The sequence below is a fragment of the Choloepus didactylus genome, chromosome 1 (genome assembly GCF_015220235.1).
Source record: "Choloepus didactylus isolate mChoDid1 chromosome 1, mChoDid1.pri, whole genome shotgun sequence".
In the NCBI taxonomy this organism is placed as follows: domain Eukaryota; kingdom Metazoa; phylum Chordata; class Mammalia; order Pilosa; family Megalonychidae; genus Choloepus; species Choloepus didactylus.
The window spans coordinates 108,406,700-108,434,433 of NC_051307.1; the positions used below are offsets into that span (position 1 = coordinate 108,406,700).

A 27,734-nucleotide genomic window follows, 5' to 3' on the forward strand; every position below is an offset into this window, starting at 1 on the left:
GAACAGCCAGACTGACTTCCAGAATGGCTGAACCATTATACAGTCCCACCAACAATGAATAAGAGTTCCAATTTCTCCACATCCCCTCCAGCATTTGTAGTTTCCTGTTTGTTTAATGGCAGCCATTCTAACTGGTGTTAGATGGTATCTCATTGTGGTTTTAATTTGCATCTCTCTAATAGCTAGTGAAGCTGAACATTTTTTCATGTGTTTCTTGGCCATTTGTATTTCCTCTTCAGAGAACTGTCTTTTCATATCTTTTGCCCATTTTATAATTGGGCTGTCTGTACTATTGTCATTGAGTTGTAGGATTTCTTTGTATATGCAAGATATCAGTCTTTTGTCAGATACATGGTTTCCAAAAATTTTTTCCCATTGAGTTGGCTGCCTCTTTACCTTTTTGAGAAATTCCTTTGAGGTGCAGAAACTTCTAAGCTTGAGGAGTTCCCATTTATCTATTTTCTCTTTTGTTGCTTGTGCTTTGGGTGTAAAGTCTAGGAAGTGGCCGCCTAATACAAGGTCTTGAAGATGTTTTCCTACATTATCTTCTAGGAGTTTTATGGTACTTTCTTTTATATTGAGATCTTTGGTCCATTTTGAGTTAATTTTTGTGTAGGGGGTGAGGTAGGGGTCCTCTTTCATTCTTTTGGATATGGATATCCAACTCTCCCAGCCCCATTTGTTGAAAAGACCATTATGGCTCAGTTCAGTGACTTTGGGGGCCTTATCAAAGATCAGTCGGCCATAGATCTGAGGGTCTATCTCTGAATTCTCAATTCAATTCCATTGATCTATATGTCTATCTTTGTGCCAGTACCATGCTGTTTTGGCAACTGTGGCTTTATAATAAGCTTCAAAGTCAGGGAGTGTAAGTCCTCCCACTTTGTTTTTCTGTTTTAGAGTGTCTTTAGCAATTCGAGGCATCTTCCCTTTCCAAATAAATTTGATAACTAGCTTTTCCAAGTCTGCAAAGTAGGTTGTTGGAATTTTGATTGGGATTGCATTGAATCTGTAGATGAGTTTGGGTAGAATTGACATCTTAATGACATTTAGCCTTCCTATCCATGAACATGGAATATTTTTCCATCTTTTAAGGTCCCCTTCTATTTCTTTTAGTAGAGTTATGTAGTTTTCTTTGTATAGGTCTTTTACATCTTTGGTTAAGTTTATTCCGAGGTACTTGATTTTTTTAGTTGCTATTGAAAATGGTATCTTTTTCTTGAGTGTCTCTTCAGTTTGTTCATTTCTAGCATATAGAAACATTACTGACTTATGTGCATTAATCTTGTATCCCGCTACTTTGCTAAATTTGTTTATTAGCTCTAGTAGCTGTATCGTCGATTTCTCAGGGTTTTCTAGATATAAGATCATATCATCTGCAAACAATGAGAGTTTTACTTCTTCTTTTCCAGTTTGGATGCCTTTTATTTCTTTGTCTTGCCGGATTGCCCTGGCTAGCATTTCCAGCACAATGTTGAATAACAGTGGTGACAGCGGGCATCCTTGTCTTGTTCCTGATCTTAGAGGGAAGGCTTTCAGTCTCTCACCATTGAGTACTATGCTGGCTGTGGGTTTTTCATATATGCTCTTCATCATGTTGAGGAAGTTTCCTTCAATTTCTACCTTTTGAAGTGTTTTTATCAAAAAGGGATGTTGGATTTTGTCAAATGCTTTTTCAGCATCTATTGAGATGATCAATTGATTTTTCCCTTTCGAGTTTTTAATGTGTTGTAATACATTGATTGTTTTTCTTATGTTGAACCATCCTTGCATGCCTGGAATGAACCCCACTTGGTCATGGTGTATGATTTTTTTAATGTGTCTTTGGATTCGATTTGCAAGTATTTTGTTGAGGATTTTTGCATCTATATTCATTAGGGAGATTGGCCGGTAGTTTTCCTTTTTTGTAGCATCTTTGCCTGGTTTTGGTATTAGATTGATGTTAGCTTCATAAAATGAGTTAGGTAGTGTTCCCTTTTCTTCAATGTTTTGAAAGAGTTTGAGTAAGATTGGTGTCAGTTCTTTCTGGAAAGTTTGGTAGAATTCCCCTGTGAAGCCATCTGGCCCTGGGCATTTATTTGTGGGAAGACTTTTGATGACTGATTGGATCTCTTTGCTTGTGATGGGTTGGTTGAGGTCTTCTATTTCTTCTCTGGTCAGTCTAGGTTGTTCATATGTTTCCAGGAAATTGTCCATTTCCTCTACATTGTCCAGTTTGTTGCCATACAGTTGTTCATAATATCCTCTTATAATTTTTTTAATTTCTTCAGGATCTGCAGTTATGTCACCTTTTTCATTCATTATTTTGTTTATATGGGTCTTCTCTCTTTTTGATTTTGTCAGTCTAGCTAGGGGCTTGTCAATCTTGTTGATCTTCTCAAAGAACCAACTTTTGGTGATATTTATCCTCTCTATTGTTTTTTTGTTCTCTATGTCATTTATTTCTGCTTTAATCCTTGTTATTTCTTTTCTTCTACTTGGTTTAGGATTGGTTTGCTGTTCATTTTCTAGCTTCTTCAGTTGATCCATTAGTTCTTTGATTTTGGCTCTTTCTTCCTTTTTAATATATGCGTTTAGTGCTATAAATTTCCCCCTTAGCACTGCTTTTGCTGCATCCCATAGATTTTGGTATGTTGTGTTCTCATTTTCATTCGTCTCTATATATTTAGCAATTTCTCTTGCTATTTCTTCTTTAACCCACTGATTGTTTAGGAGTGTGTTGTTTAACCTCCAGGTATTTGTGAATTTTCTAAGTCTCTGATGGTTATTGACTTCTAATTGTATTCCATTGTGGTCAGAGAATGTGCTTTGAATAATTTCAATCTTTTTAAATTTATTGAGGCTTGTTTTATGTCCCAGCATATGATCTATTCTGGAGAAAGTTCCGTGAGCACTAGAAAAGTATGTGTATCCTGGTGATTTGGGATGTAATGTCCTGTAGATGTCTGTTAAATCTAATTCGTTTATCAGATTGTTTAGGTTTTCAATTACCTTATTGGTCTTCTGTCTGGTTGATCTATCTATAGGAGAGAGTGATGTGTTGAAGTCTCCCACAATTATTGTGGAAACATCAATTGCTTCCTTTAGTTTTGCCAGTGTTTCTCTCATGTATTTTGTGGCACTTGATTGGGTGCATAGACATTTACGATTCTTATTTCTTCTTGCTGCATTGCCCCTTTTATTAGTATGTAGTGGCCTTCTTTGTCTCTCAAAACATCCCTGCATTTGAAGTCTATTTTATCTGAGATTAATATTGCTACACCTGCTTTCTTTTGGCTGTAGCTTGCATGAAATATTTTTTTCCATCCTTTCACTTTCAGTTTCTTTGTGTCCCTGTGTCTAAGATGAGTCTCTTGTATGCAACATATTGATGGTTCATTTTTTTTTGATCCATTCTGCGAATCTATATCTTTTAATTGGGGAGTTTAATCCATTTACATTCAACGTTATAACCGTGAAGGCATTTCTTGAATCGGCCATCTTATCCTTTGGTTTATGTTTGCCATATTTTTCCCTCTCTCTATTAATATCCTTTATTGTACCCATACCGAATCTCTTTAGTACTGAACCTTTCTCGAAGTCTCTCTGTCCTGTCTTTGTTTCTCTGTCTGTAGGGCTCCCTTTAGTATCTCCAGTAGGGCAGGTCTCTTGTTAGCAAATTCTCTCAGCATTTGTTTGTCTGTGAAAAGTTTAAGCTCTCCCTCAAATTTGAAGGAGAGCTTTGCTGGATAAAGTATTCTTGGCTGGAAATTTTTCTCACTCAGAATTTTAAATATATCGTGCCACTGCCTTCTCGCCTCCATGGTGGCTGCTGAGTAGTCACTACTTAGTCTTATGCTGTTTCCTTTGTATGTGGTGAATTGCTTTTCTCTTGCTGCTTTCAGAACTTGCTCCTTCTCTTCTGTGTTTGACAGTGTGATCAGTATATGTCTCGGAGTGGGTTTATTTGGATTTATTCTATTTGGGGTTCGCTGAGCATTTATGATTTGTGTTTTTATGTTGTTTAGAAGATTTGGGAAGTTTTCCCCAACAATTTCTTTGAATACTCTTCCTAGACCTTTACCCTTTTCTTCCCCTTCTGGGACACCAATGAGTCTTATATTTGGACGTTTCATATTATCTATCATATCCCTGAGGTCCATTTCGATTTTTTCAATTTTTTTCCCCATTCTTTCTTTTATGCTTTCATTTTCCATTCTGTCATCTTCCAGGTCACTGATTCGTTGTTCAACTTCCTCTAGTCTTGTACTATGAGTGTCCAGAGTCTTTTTAATTTGGTCAACAGTTTCTTTAATTTCCATAAGATCATCCATTTTTTTATTTAGTCTTGCAATGTCTTCTTTATGCTCTTCTAGAGTCTTCTTGATTTCCTTTATATCCCGTATTATGGTCTCATTGTTCATCTTTAGTTCTTTGAGTAGCTGCTCTAGGTGCTGTGTCTCTTCTGGTCTTTTGATTTGGGTGCTTGGGCTTGGGTTATCCATATCGTCTGGTTTTTTCATATGCTTTATAATTTTCTGTTGTTTTTGGCCTCGTGGCATTTGCTGAACTTGATAGGGTTCTTTTAGGGTTTGTAGACCTATTGAAGTCCTTATCTCTAATTTATCAGATCTACAGCTTCATGGAGTACACTTTCTCTAACTAACCAGCAGGTGGCGTCCACGAGCCACCTGTTCTCCACAAGCCAGTTCTCCCCTGCTTAGCCTTTTTGGTGAGTGGGGGAGTGAGTCTTGTGGGGCCCAATTGGTGTACCAAGCTTGCGTGTGTAGTTGGTGTTGCCTGCCCTGTATGTGGGGCGTGTTTCTGGGCAGTCGGGGAGGGGGGGTGGCCCTAACAATCAAATCTCCCTGGTGATCCTAGAGTTTTAAAGCTGCTGCAATAGTCTAATCCTTCAGTTCAGTCCTGCCACAGTTTGTCTCTGCCACTGACCCACAAGTCCTTGGTATTGGCGTATGGCTCCTGAGACTTGCAAGTGGGCCCCTCTTCCAGGTTGTGCACCCCGGGTCCTCTGTTGAGGGATGACTGTGCTATGTCACAGGTGAGTGCCGTCCCCCCAGGGCAATTCTGGGCTGCTGGGCTGTGTAGGGAGGCTCCCAGTCTGCTCAAATGATGGCTGAGTGGGGCTTTGTTAATTCACACTGCTCCACCTTCCCAAGTCTGGGACAATCAGCTGAGGTTGCAGGGAAGGCTAATGTCCACGCCCAGTTTTGTGGTGTGTGCCTGTTATTTGAAGCACTTCCGTCACACTGGGTTGTCTGGGGCAGCTCTGGGCTTTGGGGCTGGTGACGGGCAGGAGTGTTTCCTGTCCACCAGGATTGTGGCTGTGAGCGGACACCCCCCTTTTCTTGGGAAGTTGTGGTGTTTAGTGAATTTTCTCAGCCACTGGATTATTGCCTTTTGTCTCAGAGCTCTCTTAGTTCTGCTCTTGACTTGACGTGCCGAAATTGAAAGTCTTTAAAGCTTTCTGTATTGGGCTTCTTAGAGTAATTGTTTTAGAAAAAGAAAAAAGGATTAAAAAAAAAAAAAAAAAAAGGGCCCTCCTCAGAGATCTAATGGGTTATTGAAATGCTAATAGACAAAGCAACCAGGGCCATTAAGGAAAGGTCCACAGGGCAGAGAGATCAGCTTTTCTTCGGGATTTGTATATGCGCCTCAAGGCCTGAGCTCCGCCCTTCCCCTTTCTGTGTTCACCAGAACTCCAAAAATCCTCTGCTTTTATTTTGGAGTTTTTCGTGTTGTTTGTTTTTTTCTATGCCTGTCTCCTCTCTGCTGGGCTGGCTGCTCTGAGATTCTCTGGTGTCTGGTCTCAGTCTATCTATGGTTGGAGTTTGGATCAGTAGAATGAGTTTCCGATAAGGGCTGCCACTGCAGTTCTCCCTTCTCCTTCCCGGAGCTGACAGCCCCTCCTCCCACGGGACTGAGCCTGGCAGGGAGGGGCGCGTCTCCCCTGGCCGCAAAAACTTACAGATTTCGCTGATCTCAGCAGTTCGACATTTTCATGAGTGTTGTATGAAGTATGCCCAAAGACAGATTGCTCTGTGGTGTCCAGTCCACGCAGTTCCTGGCTTTCCACCTACTTTCCTGGAGGAGTAACTAAAACATACAGCTCACCAGTCTGCCATCTTGCCCCGCCTCTCCAGATTGCTTATTACTAGTATGTAGAAACACTACTGATTTTTGCATGTTGATCTTGTATTCTGCCTTTGCTGAATTTGTTTATTAGCTGTGGTAGCTTTGTTGTAGATTTTTTGGGACTTTCTATATATAGGATCATATAATCTGCAAATAGTAGAAGTTTTACTTCTTCCTTTCCAGTTTGGATGCCTTTTATTTCTTTTTCTTGCCTAGTTGCTCTAGCTAGAACTTCCAGCACAATGCTAAATAACACTAGTGACAGTGGGCATCCTTGTCTTATTCCAGATCTTAGAAGGAAAGCTATCAGTCTATCACCATTGTGTACGATGTTAGCTGTGTGTTTTTTGTATATGCCCTTTATCATGTTGAGGAAATTTCCTTGTATTCCTATCTTTCAAGTGTTTTTAACAAGAAAGGATGCTGGATTTTGTCAAATGCCTTTTCTGCATTAATTGAGATGATCGTGTGATGTTTCCCATTCGATTTGTTAATATGGTGTATTAAATTAATTGATTTTCTTGTTTTGAGCCATCCTTGTATTCCTGGGACAGATCCTCCCAGGATTTGATGTACTGCTTCTTTCTTGTGACTCTCAGGATTATCTCTTTGTCTTTGGCATTTGACAGTCTGTATATTATGTGTCTAATTGTGGGTCTATCTTAGTGTACCCTGTTTGGGTTTTGAAGAGATTCTTAGATGTGTATATTCATGTCTTTTGTTAAATTTGAGAAGTTTTCAGCCATTGTTTATTTTAATATTCCTTTTGTCTTTTCTCTCTTTCTTTTTCTGGGACTCCCATAATGCATATATTGGTATATTTGATGATGCCTCACAGGTTCCTCCGGTTCTCTTCACTTTTCTTCATTCTTTTCTCTTTTTTCTTCTCAAACTGGATGATTTCAATTGTCTTATCTTCAAGTTTACTGATTCTTTCTTCTGCCAGCTCCAATGTGTTGTTGAACCCTTCTAGGGAATTTTAAATTTCAATTACTATGGGCTTCATCTCCAGTATTTATATTTGGTTCCTTTTTATGGTTTCTCTTTACTGAAATTCTCTTTTTGTTCATATATTGTTTCCCTAATTTCCTTTAATCCTTTGAACATAATTTCCTTTAGTTTTTTGAGCATATGTAAAACAATTTTTGAAAATCTTTGTCTGGTATATCCAAAATCTGGTGGTGTTCCTCATTATGGTTTCTAATGCTTTCTCTTGTTCCTTTTCATGGGCTGTCATTTCCTCTTTCTTTGCATGCCTGGTAATCTTCTGTTGCACACTGAACATTTTAATATTTTTAATTATTTTTAATATTTTTGAACATATTCTGTCCCCCAAAACACCATTATCCTTGATGTAATCTTGTGTGGGCAGATGTAGCAGTGTTAATTAGATTGTAATTCTTTGAGTGTTTCCATGAAGATGCAACCCACCCAACTGTGGGTGATGACTCTGATTGGATAGTTTCCATGGAGGTGTGGCCCCACCCATTCAGCATGGGCCTTGATTAGTTTACTGGAGCACTATATAAGCACAGACAGAAGGAGCGAGCTTGCTACAGCCAAGAGGGACACTTTGAAGAATGCACAGTAGCTGAGAGAGGAACTGCAGATGAGAGACAGTTTGAAGATGGCCGTTGAAAGCAGACTTTTGCTCCAGAGAAGCTAAGAGAGGACAAACACCCCAAGAGCAACTAAGAGTGACATTTTTGAGGAACTGCAGCCTAGAGAGGAATGTCCTGGGAGAAAGCCATTTTGAAACCAGAACTCTGGAGCAGACGCCAGCCATGTGCCTTCCCAGCTAACAGAGGTTTTCCAGACACCATTGGCCATCCTCCAGTGAAGGTACCCGATTGTTGATGTCCTACCTTGGATACTTTATGGCCTTAAGACTGTACCTTTGTAACCAAATAAACCCCCTTTATAAAAGCTGATCCATTTCTGGTGTTTTGCATTCTGGCAGCATTAGCAAACTACAACATTGTGTTATCTCTGGAATGAAGTCACTGAGGTATCTGTTCCTTAAACTTGTCTCCAGCTATTGTTATGACAGGGGTTTCCGTGAATGCAAGGAGGTAACAAAAATAAAAATAAAAATAATACCTTTTCCAGTCTTTACAGATTAGCTTGTGGGAGTACTGTCCTTCAGAGTTTAGGCTGCCTAACAATGTGTTTTAGTTTCCTAGCTGCTAAAACAAATACCTTACATTGGGTTGGCCTAATCACATGAATTTATTGATGAACAGTTTCAGAGGCCACAAGGCTTGCTTCCTCCCAAGTTCGGTATCTTCTGGCTGGCTGGCAATCTTTGGAGTTCCTTGGCTTTTCCATTACCTGGTAATGTACATGGAGATGTCTTCTCCTTCTCCTCCAGGTTCTGTTGACTTCCAGCTCTGGCTGCTCCCTGTGGCTTCTCTCTCCATTTGACTTTCACTCATCTTATGAAGGACTCCAGTAATCTATATTAAAACCCAACCAGGTTCAGTTGGGCCACACCTTAACTGAAGTAACAGCTTGAAGACATCTTATTTACAGTGGTCCCACACTAACCAGAATGTGAACCAAGACCAAGAACATGTCCAAATTTGGGTACACAATTCAATCCATCACACAATGCATTTGAGGAACAGCCTGAGGCAAAAGTGTAAGGTTCTTCCTGGTCTTTTCTGTGTATGTGTCTTGTCCTGGGCTTGTAACATGTGGCCTTAGGAATTCCCCTGTCCACACAGATGTGAACCACCCTTTTCCTGCAGGAAATAGTCTCTCTTCCAGGTCCTGGGTGCTGCACTGCCTGTCCTAGAGCCAGTACTCATTTGCTCCAGCTCTTCCACAGCATTCCAGCTGCCCTGCCAGCTACCTTCATGCACAGTGCAAGCTCTAGGATAGCAAGCCTGTGATGAGTGGCCTGACTCCATCCTTCAGGCTGCCACAAGACAGATTGGCACAGACATGTATGTGCTCAGGAGTTACTCTGATCCCTCCAGAACTGGAACTGGGACCAGGGAGCTGCACTAGGAGCATGGGCAGGCTGTATACTGAGCCCAGGAAGGGGTTGGGGAAGGACCTGAAAAAGGGCACAAGTGACTTTTAAAAAAATGGCTCCAAGGAGTTCTTTTTTTTTTTTTTTAAATACAGTTCTATTGAGATATATTTGCATACCCTACCATTATCTACAGTGTACAATCAGTTATTCACAGTACTGTCATATAGTTGTGCATTCATCACCAGAATCAATTTTTGAACATTTTCCTTACTTCAAAAAAAAAAATAATAAAAATAAAAGTAAAAAAGAACACCTAAAACATTCCATCCCTCCCATCCTACACTATTTCTCATTTAATTTTTGTCCCCATTTCATTTGGCCATACAGTGGATAAAGGGAATGTGCGCCACAAGATTTTTACAACCATACAATCACACCATGTAAGCCACATAGTTATACAGTCATCTCCAAGAATCAAGGCCACTGGGTTGCAATTTGACAGCTTCAGGTATTTCCCTCTAGCCATTCCAATACTAAAAACTAAAAAAGGATATCTATATAGCACATAAGAATATTCTCCAGAGTGACCTCTTGACTCCATTTGAAATCTCTCAGCCACTGAAACCTTATTTTGTTTCACCCCTCTTCCCCCTTTTGGTCAAGAAGATTTTCTCGATCCCTTGATGCCAGGTCCAGGCTCATCCCTGGGAGTCATGTTAGACAGTGCCAGGGAGATTTACATCTCTGGGAATCATGTCCCACATAGTGGGGAGGGCAGTGAGTTTACCTGCTGAGTAGGCTTAGAGAGAGACAGGACACATCTGAGCAACAAGGAGGTTCTCTGGGGGAGAGTCTTAGGCACAATTATAAGTAGGCTTAGCCTCTCCCTTGCAGTAACAAGCCTCATAAGGAAAAGCCCCCAGATTGAGGTCTCAGCCTACCAAATTGGTAGTCCTCAATGTTTGTGAGAATATCAGTAATAACCCAGGTGGGGAAGTCCAACATTTCTGCATTATGCCCCAGTTCATCAGGGGATCCCGCAAATACATTTTATTCTCTGCCCAAATCACTTTGGAATGTATTGGGGTTTCACCCCAACCTGTACAAACCCACCAGATCTCACTTCCCATTCAAAGCTCCATGTACTTATGGTGTTCAAAGAAACTGACCATAAAAATTAAATTATTCAGTGTGCTACAGAAAATACAGTTCCTGTACCAAAGAAACATCTCTTCCCTTGGTCTCACACAGAAGTTGAAGTTTTAAAACAGTCAGTATCGTCCTTTACTGTTTGCCCTGATTTGCCTTAGTCCTAATCAGGTCTGCTTCATTAATATCTCTAATTGAAGTCTGAACTCTTTTTCAGCTTTTTTTTTTTTTAACCAGTTGCCATATGAGGTAATACTGACATTTATAGCTGCTGAGCTCTAGCTCTGAGTTTCAGGTGTCACACTGATACTGTTCCAGAGACTGACCAGGTTATACATGAAGAGCTCAGCATCTCAGAATTTAAGGATAACCATTAAACTCAGAAATAGATGTGACTGCCGTGAGAGCTTACAATCTGTGGACCTTTAGATTAAGCCGTCCCCTGATAACCTTTCCTCTAAGATTCAATTCTCAGAGTTTGCACATTATAGTTAGTCCATATTAGATGAGGGGTTATAATGTTTCTCTTTTCGTTTCTGGTGTACGTCACTCAAAATGCTGTCCTCAAAATCCATTCAACTAGTTTCATGACTCACAACTTCATTCCTTCTTATTTCAGTTTTCTATTGTATGCATACACCACAGTTCACCATTCTGTTCATCGATAGATATACCCTTAGGTCACCTCTATCTATTGCAAATCATGAATACTGCCGCCATAAACACCAGTGGGGCACAAGCGATTTTCCCACTGGTTTTAAGTTGCTTTTTCTTGATTTGGTGCTTTCCTAGTTACTGCAACTCTGACTCTTTTCTGGAGCTCTGAAAAAGATGGTTGTGTGAGTTTTTGTTTGCTGTTAAAAAATTCTCTGGGGGATTGGAATCCCGGAGCATCTCACTCCACCATCTTGGTGATGTTACTTGGTATTTCTTTTCATTATATATTTTAGATACGAGTCTCTTATCAGACAACCTTTTTTTTTTTTCATTCAGTTTGATATATTTCTGGTTTTTGGTATGACAAATGATTTTCTATGAAACCTGAACATTTTTGTATTATGAGACTCCAGATTTTATTTGAACTTCCCATTTAATTGATTAATTTATTTTTTAACACCACTCTAGCAGAGGAAGGAGAGGTACTGCCTTGTTGCTGCCAGGTGGAGGAAGACCGGGTTCCTTACTTGACCTGTGTTGACTACTGCAGGCAGGGGAAACTCCTGGATTAGGTGGAATTTTCTAGTCCTGCCCTACTTCCCCTCAATCTCCACTGATACTGCCCATGTTACAGCTGGTGAGGGTAAAAGTCCTGACTCTCCACCAGGCCTCCTCTGATACCACCCCAGCCAGGAGAGAGAGGGGCACCTGATTATTTCTGGGTGGAGATGGAAGTTCAGGTTTCCAATAAGGTTTCTCCTGAAGGGGCGGGGCTCCCTACTTGATCTTCTCTGATACCACCTTTGGGTATTACAGCTTCAAGAGGGTGGAAATCTAAGGACTGTACTCAGCCTTTGCTGGCATATATGGGGCTCACCACAGGTTTTTGGTGTTTGGCTGGATTAGAGTGTTTATTGTCTAAGTTTTCTGTCTTTCTAGGCTAACCCCCTTTCTAGCTCTTTGGCTAGACAGAGCATGTTTTTGTTGGAGCTCATTTTTTTTCTTGCACCTGTAGGCATTTCCAGGTTGCTGGATTCCTCAGCTACAAGTCTGTGATATATGAAGTAAGGAGAAAACCCAGGAAACTTAGCACCATGTTGTTCCTTGGGTAGGTCCCTAGCTGATTTGTTTTTCCTTGAGTAGATCTCTAGATAATTTGCCTTCTCTCCACTTTTCAGTCTGTTTCTGTTTGTTTTATATATAATGTCCAGGATTTTTAGGTATACTTAGTAGGAAGAATAGGGAAAATATGTCTACTTCATCCTCCCAGAAGAGGATGTCTCTACTGTACTTTTGTCCAACCCAGATTCCACTGATGAAAAGTCAAAATAATGGTAGGATACCATCCCTTTCAGGGAACTTTGAAACATGTTTTACAGCTGGCCTTTTCTGGGCATTGCTAACCATGAATGTACTGGTGATTGCATGCATCAAATTGATGGACCAGAGAACTTTGAGGGTAAATTTTCAAGCTTTTTATGCTTCTCAGCTGGGGTCACTTGTTGTTCAGTGACCAGAACTGATTATTACTGCCATGAGTGTTGTTTAGTTTTCTAATTAATTTTGAGTCTGGAGTCATTGTTCTGAAAGTTGAGGTTCTAAGTATTCTTTGGGATAGCTGCGGTTTTTACTATCCATGTATTAGCTTGCTAGAAAATGAAAAAAAAATAAACTTAATTCTCCTCTGTTCTATTTTTTCTTGAGTCCACAGTACCACCTCCAGAGATATAGAACTCACCAGTCTCCAGAGGTATAACAATGCTCTCTGTTTTCTAGGATGAAGCTTGAGGAAAAAAAAGTCCTTTATATACTTCCTCCATAACTCAGTTGAAATATGTTGGGATTATTCAAAAGAAACTTCACTGAAAAACCTAAGGGAAGAGAAGAAGGGAGCAAAAAAAGAAAATAAAGTCTGTAACACAAGTACTGTAATAAATAACACCCTTCAGGATGGACCCAGGATGAGATGCTGGTTGGGTGGCTTGTGGAGTTAGGCAACACTGCCCCCTAGAGGTTATCACTATGCTCTGTGCCAAGCCACCCTCCAACTCTCAGAATGTTCAGAGAACTTTTGCCATAGAGCATTCCAGGACTGTACAGTGGGAGCCCAGCCACATCCATTAACATGCGTGGATCCCAGGAACCCTGTGGGAAAGAAAATGACTTGGAAACTCCAAGATGCAGACATGTGCAGATCAGCTCTCTTGAAGATAACTAGAGCTTCCTGGAAGGAGCTAGACAGGAGAGAAACAATAGGGTTCCTGAGAGAGAATTGCCAAGAGAGAAAAGTATGGCTAAGTGAGTCTGCCTGAACGTGAGGGCCTGGAAATCCAGGAATGAGGGATCTTAGGAACAGTGTCTGTGCCTGGCCTTCTGCTTAATCAGTCTCCCCAAGAAGCACATGTGTTCCAGGAGGGGGAGGACTGTGGTATGAAGAGGGGAGGCAGGCAGGGGGACCAATCTACCACTTTGTCCAGGACTGTTCTACTTTTATCGATTAAATCCCTGAAGTCTGGGAAACTTCTCAGTTCTGAGCAAACCAAAAAGTTGTTCACCACAGAGGCAGCTCACCAGGGGCCAAGTGCTCTGCTGTGGGAACTCCCTAGTAAGGAGCTGATCAGAAGAAATAGCCAACATTTCCCTGATGCGTAGACAGGAAGGAGACCCATGAGTCTGGTGGGCCAGAGGACATGAGCAACACTGCGCTGCTTACTGGTAGGCAGAACAAAAGAACACCAGACACACAGACACCCAAACATTCAGAAGAGCCAGACAGAACAGATACATTACCTAAGCAAAAGGGGGACAAAAATTAGACCGACAGCTGACTAATCTAGAGGAAAAGTAAAAGCTGGAAGATAATGGCATAATATCTTCAAATAGTTGTAAGAAAATAATGTCAACCTAGAATTGTCTTTCCGGAGAAATTATCTTTCAAGAACAAGGGTGAAATAAATACATGTTCAGATAAATAAAACTCAGAAAATAGATCATCAAAAGACTCTAACTAAAGGAAAGCCTAAAGTTCCACTGTCCAATATGGTAGACACTAGCCACATGTGACTATTTAAATTAATTAAAATAAAATAAAATTAAAAGTTCAGTAACTCAGTCAAATCATCACATTTCAAGTGCTTAATAGCCATACATGACTAGTGGCTACCATATTGAACAGTGCAGATATAGAATATTTCCACAATTGTAGAAAGTTCTTTTGAACAACACGTTAAAAAGTATATGTCAACAGAAGGAAACTGTTCTAGAAAGAATATCTGAGATGCAAAGTGAAAGGTCAAGTAAATAAAATGGTAAATGTGAGAGTAAATCTAAGCAAACACTGATGATGTAAAATAACATTTATGTCTGCTCAGTCTAGAATTACCATATGACCTGACAATCCCACTACTAGGTATATACCCGAAAGGATTGAAAGCAGTAAGTCGAACAGATATTTGCACACCAATGTTCATAGCAACATTATTCACAATTGCCAAAAGATGGAAGTAACACAAGTGTCCATCAACCAATGAATGGATAACCAAAATGTGGCATATACATACAATAGAATATTATTCAAATAGCTTTAAAAAGGAATGAAGTTCTGATTCCAGTGAAAACATGGATGAACCTTGAAGACATCATGAAATAAGTCGGACACAAAAGGACAAGTATTGTATGATCTCAGTTATATGAAATAATTAGAATAAGCAAACTCAGACAGTCAGAATTTGGCATACAGGTTACCAGGGGCTGGGCTGGGGGAAGGGAATGGAGAGTTAATGCTTAAATTGTAGAGAATTTCTATTTGGGTTGAATGTAAAGTTTTGGTAATGGATGATGGTGATGGTAGCACAACATTGTGAATGTAATTAACAGCACTGAATTATGGATATGAATGTGGTTAAAAGGGGAAATTTTAGGTCATATATAGGGTGGTATATGGGAATTCTGTATTTTATATATTTTATGCATGATATTTCTGTAAACCTGTAACTTCTCTAACAAAAAATTAATAAAAAAATGGTATCGTTAAAGGTTTGGGTTTCAGGTAGAAACCACTGAAGTGTCCATCAACATGAATGGATAGACAAAATGTGGTATATATATACATACAGTGGAATATTATTCCATCATAAAAAGGAATGAAGTTCTTACACATGCTGTAACATATATAAGAACCCTGAAAACATTATGCTGAGTGAAATAAGCAAAGCACATAAGGACAAATGTTATATGGTTCCACTAATATGAAATACCTAGAATAAGCAAATTCATAGAGACAAAGTAGATTAGGGGTTATAAGGGGGGAAGGGGGAGTGGGGAGTTATTGTTTAATGAGACTGATTTTCTATTTGGGATGATGAAAAAGTTTTCGTAGTTGATGGAGGTGATGGTAGCACCAAATTGTGAATGTAATTAATGCCACTGAAATGTACACATAAAAATGGTTAAAAGGCAATATATATGACATAACATAACATAATATATATATATTTGACATATATATGCTACCACCATAAAAATAGATTGGGTTTTTAAAATATAAAAAGCAACTTGAGGTATTGAAAAACAAATACTATTTATGAAAAGTATTATGATCCAACAGACATAGTATTGCACTGAATATCAAGAGAAGTAGTTGTGCCAGTTTGAATGTATTGTGTCCCCCATACGCCATTATCTTTGATGCAGTCTTGTGGGGCAGACGTTTTGGTGCTGATTAGATTTGCTTGGAATGTGCCCCACCCAGCTGTGGGTGATGACTCTGATGAGATATTCCCATGGAGGCATGGTCCCACCCATTCAGGGTGGGCCTTGATCAGTACAGCCATATATAAATGAGCTGACTCAAAGAGAAGGAACTCAGTGCAGCTGTGAGTGATGTTTTGAAGAGGAGCTACAGCCAAGAGGGACACTTTGAAGAAAGCACAGGAGCTGCAGATGAGAGTTTGAAGATGGCCGTTGAAAGCAGACTCTTGCTCCAGAGAAGCTGAGAGAGGACAAATATCCCAAGTGCAACTAAGAGTGACATTTTTGAGGAACTGCAGCCTAGAGAGGAACATCCTGGGAGAAAGCCATTTTGAAACCAGAACCTTGGAGCAGACACCAGCCACGTGCCTTCCCAGCTAACAGAGGTTTTCCGGACGCCATTGGCCATCCTCCAGTGAAGGTACCCGATTGCTGATGTGTTACCTTGGACACTTTATGGCCTTAAGACTGTAACTGTGTAGCCAAACAAACCCCCTTTTTATAAAAGCCAATCCATCTCTGGTGTTTTGCATTCTACAGCATTAGCAAACTAGAACAGTAGTTTTTAAAATTTTACTTCTGAGTCACAAAATTCCATTAATTAATTTTGATTTGTTTCCATTTTCTTCTATAAACTTAAAATATTATCCTTATATAAATGTCATAAAAATTATAAAATGTCTCTACTGCTAAATATATACATGTAAATTCAAGGCATCATTTCTATGTTTTCTTAAGTAAAATAAAATAAAAATGAAGTTAAAAAATGACATTTATGTCTAAATTGGGGGATTAAAAAAGAAAGGGCTGACAGAAGAAGATGGCAGCATAGAGAGGAGTAGAAACTACTTTGTCCCCCTGGAACAACTAATAAACAACCAGGAACAACTAGTAAATAATCTGGAATAACTGTGGGGGGGGGGCAACAAATGTGACTGTCCACTCATCATACACCAACCTGAATTGGGAGGAATGCCTGAGATCACAGCATAAAATCTGTAAGTGAAAACTGCAGACCCACACAAAGAGCCCCCTCCCTCCATGGCCCGAACTGCAAAGTGTTGCGATGCTAGAGAGCAGCACTCTCCCAGCAAGTGAATATAGCTCAGCTGAGCTCCAACTGGAAGTTTTAATTAACAAGCATGGACTTCTCAACACAAGCTATGAATCCCTAACAAGTAGACAGAGGCTTTTGGTGATGACTGACCTTGGAGAGCTGGAGGACCTCTCTGGGAGGGTGGGGGAGCCCAGAGGACCAGGTGCTGCCTTTGGCCAATGGGTGAAACTGAGAGTGGCTGTGAACTGCCCCTGAAGAGGGGATTTTTGTCCCTTTTTCAGTTCAGTGGAGAAAGCCCTAGCCATTTTCAGTTCCCAGTGCTCTGACCCAGACAAGAGTGGAGATAGCAGAGAAACTATTCAAATGTAAATGACCTCTCTCTAGGGAGTGTATTTTCCCTATGAGGAAGAAGGTGGTGCCAAGCTCTACTACATTCCTTCCATTCAGAACCAGACCCTAGAGCCTGGGGGAAAACAGCCAAGGGCCACACCTCCTTATACCAGTTGGGAGCTACAGGCTGACAGGAGCCACCTGCTGGGCAGAAAAGCACAGTGACTTGAGGTTTCACAGGGTGTACGAATCTTCTAAGACACTTTCTCAGGCCTCCTTCTGAGACCTCAGCCCATTCTGTTCTGGGAAAACCTGATTGGGGTAACCAAGGAAATCAGATGCCTAGACAACAGAAAACAACAACCTACATTAAGAAAAACGAAGTTATGGCCCAGTCAAAGGAACAGACTTTACACTTCAACCGAGATATAGGAATTTAAACAACTAATGCTAAATCAATTAAAAAAGTTTAGGGAAGATATGCCAAAAGAGATGAAGCTTATAATGAAAACACTGGGCATACATAAGGTAGAAATTGAAAGTTTGAAAAAACAACTGGCGGAATCTATGGAAATGAAAGGCAACACAAGAGATGAAAGACACAATGGAAACATACAACAGCAGATCTCAAGAGGTGGAAAAAAACACTCAGGAACTGGAGAACAAGGCACCTGAAAGTCTACACACAAAAGAACAGATAGAGAAGAGAATGGAAAAATATGAGCAATGTCTCCAGGAACTTAGGGACAGAATGAAATGCAGGAATGTATGTGTCATTGGTGTCCCAGAAGGAGAAGAGAAGGGAAAAGGGGCAAAAGCAATAATGGAGGAAATAATCAATGAAAAATTCCCATCTCTGATGAAAGACATAAAATTATGGATCCAAGAAGCGCAGCGTACCCCAAACAGAATAGATCTGAATAGGCCTACGCCAAGACACTTAATAATCAGATTATCAAACGTCAAAGATAAAAAGAGAATCCTGAAAGCAGCAAGAGAAAAGCGATCCATTACATACAAAGGAAGCTTGATAAGACTATGTGTGGATTTCTCAATAGAAACCATGGAGGCAAGAAGGAAGTGGGGTGATATATTCAAGATACTGAAAGAGAAAAACCACCAACCAAGAATGCTATATCCGGCAAAACTGTCCTTCAAATATGAGGGAGAGCTTAAAATATTCTCTGACAGAAAATGACAGAGTTTGTGAACAAGATACCTGCTCTAAGGGAAACACTAAAGGGAGCACTACAGACAGAAAGGAAAAGACAGTAGTGAGAGATTTGGAACACAGTTTCGGGAGATAGTAGCACAGCAATGTAAGTACACTGAACAAAGATGACTGAGCATGGTTGAAAGACGAAGGTTAGGAGCATGTGGGACACCAGAATGAAAGATGAAAGATAAAGACTGGGACTGTATAACTCAGTGAAACCTAGGGTGCTCAATGATTGTAATAAAAGGTACAAATATGTTTTTACATGAGGTAGAACAAATGAATGTCAACACTGCAAGGTGTTAAAAATAGGATGAGATGGGGGGAAATACAGTCAGTGCAAACTAGAGAATATAATTAACAGAAACATTGTATTATGCTTCCTTTAATATAACAATGGCAATATACCAAAGCTAAATGCATATTGGGGTGGGGGACTAGGGGCAGGTATGCCATTGGTGATGTTGTCTGACTCTTGATTCTACTTTAGTTTAATGCTGTCTTTCCTTTTGTTGCTTTCTAGATGTCATGTTTTTTTCTCTCTTTCTTTCTTCTTTTCTTTTGTCTCGCTACCTTCTTTGACTCTTCCTCCTTCTATGTGGAAGAAATGGAGATGTCCTTATATAGATAGTGGCAATGGTGGTGAATATGTAAATATGTGACTATACAGGGAACCAATGACGGTTTACTTAGGATGGAATGTATGGTGTTTGAACAAAACCGACTTAAAAAAAATGGGTTGATGAAGAAAACTTGAGGGCGCTAGATCGAATGAAATAAGTCGGACACATAAGGACAAATATTGCAGGGTCTCACTGATGTGAGCTAATTATAATATGTAAACTCATAGACATGAAGTATAAGTTGTCAGGATATAGAATGAGGCTAAAGAATGGGGAGCAGTTGCTTGTTATGAGCAGAATGTACAGCTAGGGTGAACTTAAACGTTTGGAAATGGACAGAGGTGAAGGTAGCACATTGTGAGAATAACTAACAGTGCTGCATGGTGTATGAAGGTGGTGGGAAGGGTAAGCTCAGAGTCACGTATGTCACCAGAAGGAAAGTTGGAGGTTAAAAGATGGGAATGTATAAAACAGTGAATCTTGTGGTGGACAATGTCCGTGATTAACTGTACAAATATTAGAAATCCCTCTCGTGAACTAGAACAAATGTATGACCCTATAACTAGAAGTTAATAATAGAGGGGCATATAGGAAATAAAAGTATACTTATTGCAAACTATATACAACAGTTATTAGTATCTTAACATCCTTTCATCAACATTAACAAATGTACTATACCAAAACTATGAATCAGCAATGGAGGGGGGATGGTTAGGGGTATAGGACGACTGGAATTTTCTTTTTTTGTCTTTATTTATTTTCTGGACTAATGAAAATATTCTAAAAATTGAAAAAAAAGTTAATTGTGGTGATGGATGCACAGCTGTATGATGGTACCATGGGCAACTGATTGTACACCTTCGATCTGTGGATAGTTGTATGGTATGTGAACAATCTCAATAAAACATAAAATAAAAAAAAGAAAGGGCTAAATTGCTGCATTATATATTTATGTTTTTATATATGTATGTATAGTTGTATTATGTGTATATAATCATTATGTGTATAATATATGTATAATTATGTGTATATAATTAAATTATAAATAAGAATGCACAGAAAATTAAGAAAATCTTCATATTTATAAACTTAAAACATAATTCTAAAAATAGACTATATACATTTGAAACATTGTTTATTCCATCTACAGACAATGCTTGCTACACATGTGCATTTGCCTCTTGTGAACATTCATGATAAAAGTCTTTGTGTGGACATACATTTTTATTTCTCTTGGGTATATACCTAGGAGTGGAATTGCTGAGTCATATGGTAACTCTATGTTTAATATTTTGAGGAACTGTCAAACTTTTCCAAAGAAGCTATACCCATTTTACATTCCTGCCATCAATACTTGAGGGTTCCAATTTCTCCGTAGCCTTACCAGCCCTTGTTACTGTCTGTCTTTTTTATTATAGCCATCCTTGTGAGTGTGAAGTGGTATCTCAAGTAGACTAAAAATAGGCTAGGATCTAGGATACAATCAACAAGCTCTATTTAATATATATACAGATAGAGAATATGTACTTTTTAATGTCCTGAGACAGTTACAAAATCAATCATATGAATGCAAAACTGTGTGATGAAACTGTGAGCCATTGATTATATACTTTGGATGGAATATATCTCATTGAAATTGCATTTAAAAAAATCAGTCATGTTTTCAGTCAGAAAGAAAGTTTTGTAAGTTCCAAAAGCATTTATTTTATAGGCTATGTTCTCTGATCATAAACCAAGAAACTGGAAATTAACAGTGAGAAGCTACCGATAACAAAACCCCCTTCTTCATAGATATTAAATAGCCTTTGGATCAAAGAGGAAATAAAAACTGAAGTTATGGATTATCTAGGAAGTAACGAAGAGGAGAACACCTCATTGTAAAACCTATGAGATAGAGCTAAAGCTGCTCTCAGTAAAATTTACAGAAAGACTGACAATACTTTAATGGAGAATTCAACTTAGAATATAAAAAATAGGAAAAAAAAGAAACAAAATATATTAGCAGAATTTTATTAACATGAAATGAGCACAGGAAAATGAAAAAGATGAATCAAAAGAATCTACTAAGCAAAAGGTTAAAATGGGAAATATGTTGTATATATGATACCACAATAAAAATAAAAAGGTCTATTAATAAGAAAATATGCCTTTGAAAACACCTAGGAGAATTAAAACTTCTCCAACAGGACAGCTGTCACATTGGACTTGAGAGGGAGAGGATCAAAGCTTTGCCACAATATCAAGTGATATTTTGAAACTATCAGATCCTGGTTAATTAAGTTTCTACCATATGACATGACAAAGATCCAGTGATTTCTGCAAATTATTTATTGAGGCAAGACAGTGAGCGAAGGAGATGGTGTCTACTCTGCAGAAAGAATAAGTGGGACCTAGAACCACATGGGACAACTGAGGGAAGCCAATAGAATGCAGGAACAAGAGGAAAAATAGTCTGCAATTGGGTTGAGACTGATTAGTGGGGCTGGATTGAATATCTACAATGCAATAGGGATCTTAGTAATCTCAGGGGCTATGACAGTTGTTGCTCAAGAAGGAGCAAAGACTTGACTGGCCTCTGGAGGCCAAAAGAAGCTCTGGGCTGGAGCAGGTAGACATCATGCCTAGGTGTTCCAGAGGACGATGACCATAATGGTGGAGGACGCCAGGAAGAGCAGATAGCGGTGGAAGAGCAGCATGTCCATCATGTGGCTGAACTGCACCCACAGGTCAACCGAGTGCTGCTTCTGGACCTCGCTTCTGCTGGTCCCATGTTGATTGAGGACCCCCACTTACCTCTGCCTCTCTGCGACCTGGCACCTTCCCCACCAACTCCACCGGCTCCTTTGGGCCTATGGAGGGGACAGAGTCTCAGCCATGGTCTGTCACCCTGGGAAGGGAGGGTGACAGGGAAGAAGGCAGGAGCAGAGAAGTGGAGGTATAGAGGAGGGAGCGTGGGCTGTGCTGACTTCCCTTACCAGGCAGGTGGGAGGGGGTGAGACCCAGGCCTTTGCTTCCCTTCTAGGGTGCAGTGGGACAACATTTCCATGGTTGGGTGCAGTGCAGCAGCATGGAGTGGAGCCACTGAAGCATGGGTGGGGGCTGGGTGGTGGCCAGGTGCAGCAGGTAGGTGATGATCATCATCAGGGACAGGCACAGGGCAAAGTAGACACCTGGAGGGAAGGCAGGCCTGTGGGGTGCCAGAGGCACCGCTGAGGATTCCTTCCCTCTTCTAATCCCACCCTAGCAGGCATAGAGCCTCCTTTTCCCAGTTTATCTTCCTTCCCTGGGCTAGTTCAGTCTGCCCTTCCCATCCTTCTCTTTCAAAGGTTGGAGGAGCCACACTGATGAGGGGTGTGCCACTGGTGGGGAGTAAGTCATTCATGATGAGAAGGAAGACGTTATAGCCCAGCAGAAGGTTTATCCTGAATGGGGCACGATTCCCACTTTCCGCTGGCAGGTAGAAGCTGAGGGCATTGATGGCAGCCAGAAAGCTACTGGGCACCAGAAGGTTTATCACATAGAGTCTAGGCCTGTGCCTCATGGCCACCTGGTGGGGAGGAGAGAGAGGAAGATGGGTATGGGATTCTGAAGATGCCAGGAAGAGCAGGGACTGTCTCTGCCTTTCTCATGGTCTGAGTCTACCCTGGGATCTGGAACTGTGCCAGATGCAGCTTAATAATTAGGTGTAAAACCTGCTGAGAAATAGTTAGGCCATAGCTATGAGCTTCAGGAAGAAGAGTGAGGCTGGGTAGCCGGGACAGAAGGTCTGATACTAGAAAGGATTCTGACCGAGAAACCCTAGGATGTAGGAGATACCCATTTGGTGGAGATTCTAGGCAAGAGTAGAAGCAAGGAAGGAAGGAAAAAGCAAGGGCCTCCGACCTCACATAGAACACGATCTGATCATACGGGTTGGCACCCATGGACAGACATCTTTGGAGTGGCATTGTTGCTGCCCAGGAGCTCCCATTCTCCGTCGGTAATAATGATGTCCTCAGACGCGTCCGCTATTTTCCACACTTCTTTGTCCATGCCCAGCAAAATGTTATCCACTGAAAGGTAGAAGCATCCAAATTATTTTCCAAGATACAGTGTCTTGGTGGCTCAACTGCCCTCTTCTTTTCCATCTTTTATTCAACAAATATTTATTTAGTGCCTCTCATATGCCAGGACTTTGCTAGAAGCTGGAGAGATTAATGAACAAGACAGACATGGGTTCTGACTTCATGGAACATGTTTAAGCATCCATTGAGCTTTATTCTTTGCTCCACCCATGCCCCTTGTCCATCATTTACTTAGTTTCTTCATATTTTATTTATTTTCCTTTTTTGATTGCTCTCATTTACCCTATTCCTGAGATGCCACTGCAACTTACCTGTGTAGAGGAATGAGCTGAAGAGTATGCAGTTCTGGTCAAAGGGGAAGTAGATGTCCAGGTTGGTTTCTTGTACTTGATGCAACCTTCATTACTTACATATGCTGTGAGGCCTTTTGGGGTCTTATCCACATCCATGTTGTAAAAGATGAGGTGGGAGGCAGGTGCAATGGTTTTTCTTCTCATCTTTCTAGTCATTTCTCAGCCACCTCAGACCACTTATGTAGTGGCCTCAATGGTAGATTGTGAACTCTACTGATTCCAGGAGATGGGGCTTCCCTCTGGCTTTCCTCTGCTTTCCTCAGCCGTTGATACCTACAATTCAACAATGAAAATATCTGGAAGCCACAGGTTCTTGGTTTCCACACTGATCTTCATGATGCCCTCACACTCTTCTGGGTTCCAGCTGATAAATGGGTTATACCAGACCTAGAGCCCAGGTTGGGGACAGGTAATAGCCTGAAATAATTTGGAGTTTTCTCCTGCCCTTTGAGTTCTTAAAAAAAAAAAAAGGTTATGAAATATTTCAGGCATGTAGAAATGTGTATAAAACAGTATAATAAATATCTTTGTATCTACCACCCAACTTTGTGAAGTTTTAATATTTTGAAAAATTTGTTTGTTTTTTTTTAAGAAATAAGAATTACAGATAGAATTAAAGTAAGTGTGTTTATTTTTTCATAAACTTAGATCCTTCTGCTTTCCCACTTCTGTGGGAAATTACTGGTTATCAGGGAAATGCTCTCCCTTCTGCAGTAGGAATGAGATTCAGAGTTGAAAGGTTAGTAACTCATCCTCTCTGAGCTACAGCACTGGCTGATAACCCCTCCTGGAGTACTCTAGATGCGGCTCAAGATCAAGTGCATGTCTAATAAGCTCCAGGTGGGGCAATCAGCCAGTGCTGCTGGTCTGAAAACTACTCTTTGAGAGCAAGGTTGTATGTCATTACTATTCTTTCCTGTCTCCCACACTCCTCCACCTTTTCAAATTGGAAACTTAATTCATTTGCTTTTATTTTTTTCTTGTTTTCTGATCAGTGCTCTTAGGGTAAAAAATTTCCACTGACTTATGCTTTGGCTACATTCCATAGATTTTCATGTGTAGTGCTCTTCGTTTCTAATTAGCTCATAATTTCTATTTAGTTATTTTATTTCCTCTTTAGCCTGAAGTATTTGGAAGTTTAATTTAAAATACCCAAGTAATAAGGTTGGGGGAGAACTATCCTTTTGTAGTTTAGTTTCCATTTTGTTGTATTGTAATCAGAGAATGTGGACTAGATAATGTCTGCTTTCTTAATTTTGTTGAAATGTTCTTTGTAGCCAAAATTATGGATAGTTTTGGAGAATATTCCATTCCTTGGTACAGAGTTTGATATGTTTATTAGAGCAAGCTTCTTAATTGTGCTTTTAAACATCACTATGTGCCTACTCTTGTTATACCTGATTTTTGAAAGCAGTGTTTTGAAGCCTTGCACCATAGTTGTAGATTTTTCAATTTCCCCTGCGGGTCTTTCAAAGCTATTTTATTAGGTACATAAAGGGTCATAATATTGTATCTTTGTTTAAAGTCCTTCCTGACTCTAAATGAAGGGAGAGAATAAGCAGCATTCACTATACCATTTCCAGCCACAGGAATGACAAGAGCTGAAGCTGTTCATCCTGCTGAAAGAATTTCCTGTTTCCAGCATGTTGCCAGTAAGAAGTGTGTCCATCCCCTGCCCCCCATATAGCTCAAGGTATATCAGAGTGATGCCATGATCAAGGCCAATATTATAGGTAAAGGACCAAAGCTTGAGCAGAACAGATGTATCAGGCCATGGCAGGAGAGGTTGCAACAGGAATGGATTAAAGAAAAGTGTTTTCAACTTTGGCTATATATTATAATCACTGGGGAGATTTAAAAATTCCAATGCCTGGGTTCCATCTAATCAGAGCCTCTGGACATGATATGCAGACAGGATAAAGAATCATTGGGTGAGAAGAAAAGAGATTCTCTTTCATGCATGTTATTCCTCACCCTGCTGAACTGTACAGGTCTTCTTTGAGATCCCCATGCAAGGCAAATGACATTTAGTGACAGTGGAGGAAGATGCAATGTGGTTAAGTGCTTTGGGGGTTGCCTTGCCAGGGGCTGAGAAAAGTTAAGGACACCAAGGAGGGGCCAGAGGGATCAGCACTCACCACGACTAGGATGGCAGACATCGTGAAGGAGATGTTGACTCGGATGGGGACGCTGACATTGGTGACTGGGCAGAAGGCTTTCTGTCAAACACTGAATCCAAAGCAATGGAATCGACCCCATCCTGAGCAATTGATGGTGAAAGTATTGCCCCTTCCTGTAGTGTACGCGGAATATATGAGTTGAGGGAGAGAACTCACATTTTCCTTATATGAGAGGTATCTTGCAGGAGCCTGGGCAGTGTGTGAGAGTAATGATAGTTAACATATATTGAGTGTTTACTATTGCCAGGTATATTCTAAGCCCCTGAAATGGCTTACCTCATTAAATCCTCCCAAACCTTGTCAGGTAGATACTATTTTTATCCCTGTGTAATACATGTGTTAACTGAAATGCAGAAAGATGAAGTAACTTCCCAAGGTCACATAGATAATGAGGCAAAAGCTGGAATTGGTCTGCACCCAGGTTTGTCTGCTGCTGCTGTACTATACACCCTGAGTGATGGAATGAAGAATGGGAGAGGGGGGTCCCTGAAAGGGGCCCAGATGCTGGGTCCTTCCTGGCAAGGCCTGGGAGGATGGGCTGAGCTGGGAGGCAAATGACGGAAGCAAATGTTGTAAGCTGAGTTAGGGCTCTGGCCTCCTTTCTAATGTTTCTGTCTCCATGCAAAGCCTGCCCAAATCTGTATGCAAACTGAGCCCAGGGGCAGTGATACCCATTAGATAGGATTACAGTGCCAGGGCCCCAAAGAGAGCATACCTACTTTCACCTTAATTGCCCTAACCTTCCTTCTCCCTATTTTGGGGCTCAACCTTATTATCAGCTTTCTTGTTTGAGGCTTCTGAGAAATTGCCTTCTCCCCTTTTCTGACTAATAAAGATGATATTTTTCATCCAGAATTTTTTTGGAGGAGAACAACCTGGAGTGAGAGAGACGGCTGATAACTTCTGTGCCAAGAACATAGAGTCTTATCCATTCCCAATGTCACAACACTCTCCAGGCAAATCCTTGAATCAGTCTATGAACGGTGAGCGCTCATTTGTCAATCACTGTCTGTGTGTGCCCAGAAGAGCATTTATAATGCTTTCTGCTGCCTAGACTAGGTGTATAATTTGTGCCCCTTCCCTGTACTGGTCTCTAAAGCCACCTCCTCTGGTTTAGTCCTCTTTTCCAGAAGCCGTGTCACAACCTAGTAGGGATTTTTGGCCTCTACCAAATGACAGACAGTGTGTGCTACACATTTTCTCTCATTGAGTCCTTACAACCCTGCAAGGTAGGTCTTATTTTACAGATGAGGAAAATGGAGCTCAAAGAAGTCAAATCACTCTCCCAAGATTACCCAGCTGGCAAAGTGAGGGTCCAAGTTCCAACTCATGTTTATCTGGCTTCCTCTATACCTGAGAGAGAAGCACACTCTATTTTCACCCTCGATCTATTCCTTTTGGCATCTTACCTAACCTGGAGCATTTAGATCTAGTAAGTGGATAGGGAAGTTACAGCTAAAGTATGTGGGCACTTTGCTACAATGGGATGGGTTTCATACCTGTAGAGAGGAAGAATTAACACCTGTGGGTGGAAAGATGAATGGACAGAGAAAAATGGCTAAATGAAAGAGAAGACAATTGGGGATGGTTTGTGGGAAGAATAATAGAAGTGCCCTTGTGTGGCAGGTCACTGTAAAGGGATTTTCTGTCTTTCAGAGAAAAGATCTATTTGGGGATTATGGTGGCATAGATACGGAAAACTCTAACTGTGTCCATTTTAGATAATCTCCAGGAGTTAGAGATTTGAAAGAAGGTCTTAGGTGTTCCACCAGAGGGGGTTCTCCCTTCTTCCCCTGTTGTTGCCCCTTTCTTACCTTGAAGCAGAAGACTGAGAACAAGGTGGAATGGGAATTTTTCCTCATGGAACCAATTTCCTTCCATCTTCTTTGTCTGCATTCTTTCTCTGAGCAGGTGCCAGGACCTCAATAACTCCCAGTTTAAACAGGACACACCTAGAGTCTAACTTTGAATATGGGTAGCATCGGTTGACCACTGACATTTGTGACCTTCTTGGGTAGAGTGCTTTGGACGGCCAGAGAATACTCTTGCCTTGTTCTTGCTCATGCTTGAGGTTCAATTTGCTTTTAAGACTTTCTCTCAATCCCTGATATTTCACTAAAATGTGCATAGTTGTGGATTAATTTATATTTATTATGCTCAGACCTTGGTTTGATCCCTCAATCTGAAGATTCATCTCTATAATTCTGGAAAATTCTCAGCCATTTCTAAATTACTGTATTTCTT

General features: G+C 40.5%; 1 long non-coding RNA gene and 1 pseudogene across 1 annotated transcript in view; one reads left to right on the forward strand and one right to left on the reverse strand.

The window, feature by feature from the left end:
* LOC119536734 overlaps nt 1-14,383 on the forward strand; it is a 46,527-nt gene extending 32,144 nt beyond the window's left edge. Inside the window, exons 2-3 of the long non-coding RNA XR_005217406.1 lie at nt 11,934-12,026; nt 12,695-14,383. This is a non-coding gene — a long non-coding RNA (uncharacterized LOC119536734). The remainder of the gene's footprint in view (nt 1-11,933; nt 12,027-12,694) is intronic.
* Nucleotides 14,384-21,514: 7,131 nt separating this feature from the next.
* On the reverse strand, nt 21,515-27,371 carry LOC119536712 (annotated as a pseudogene).
* Between the last annotated feature and the right edge of the window lie 363 nt (nt 27,372-27,734).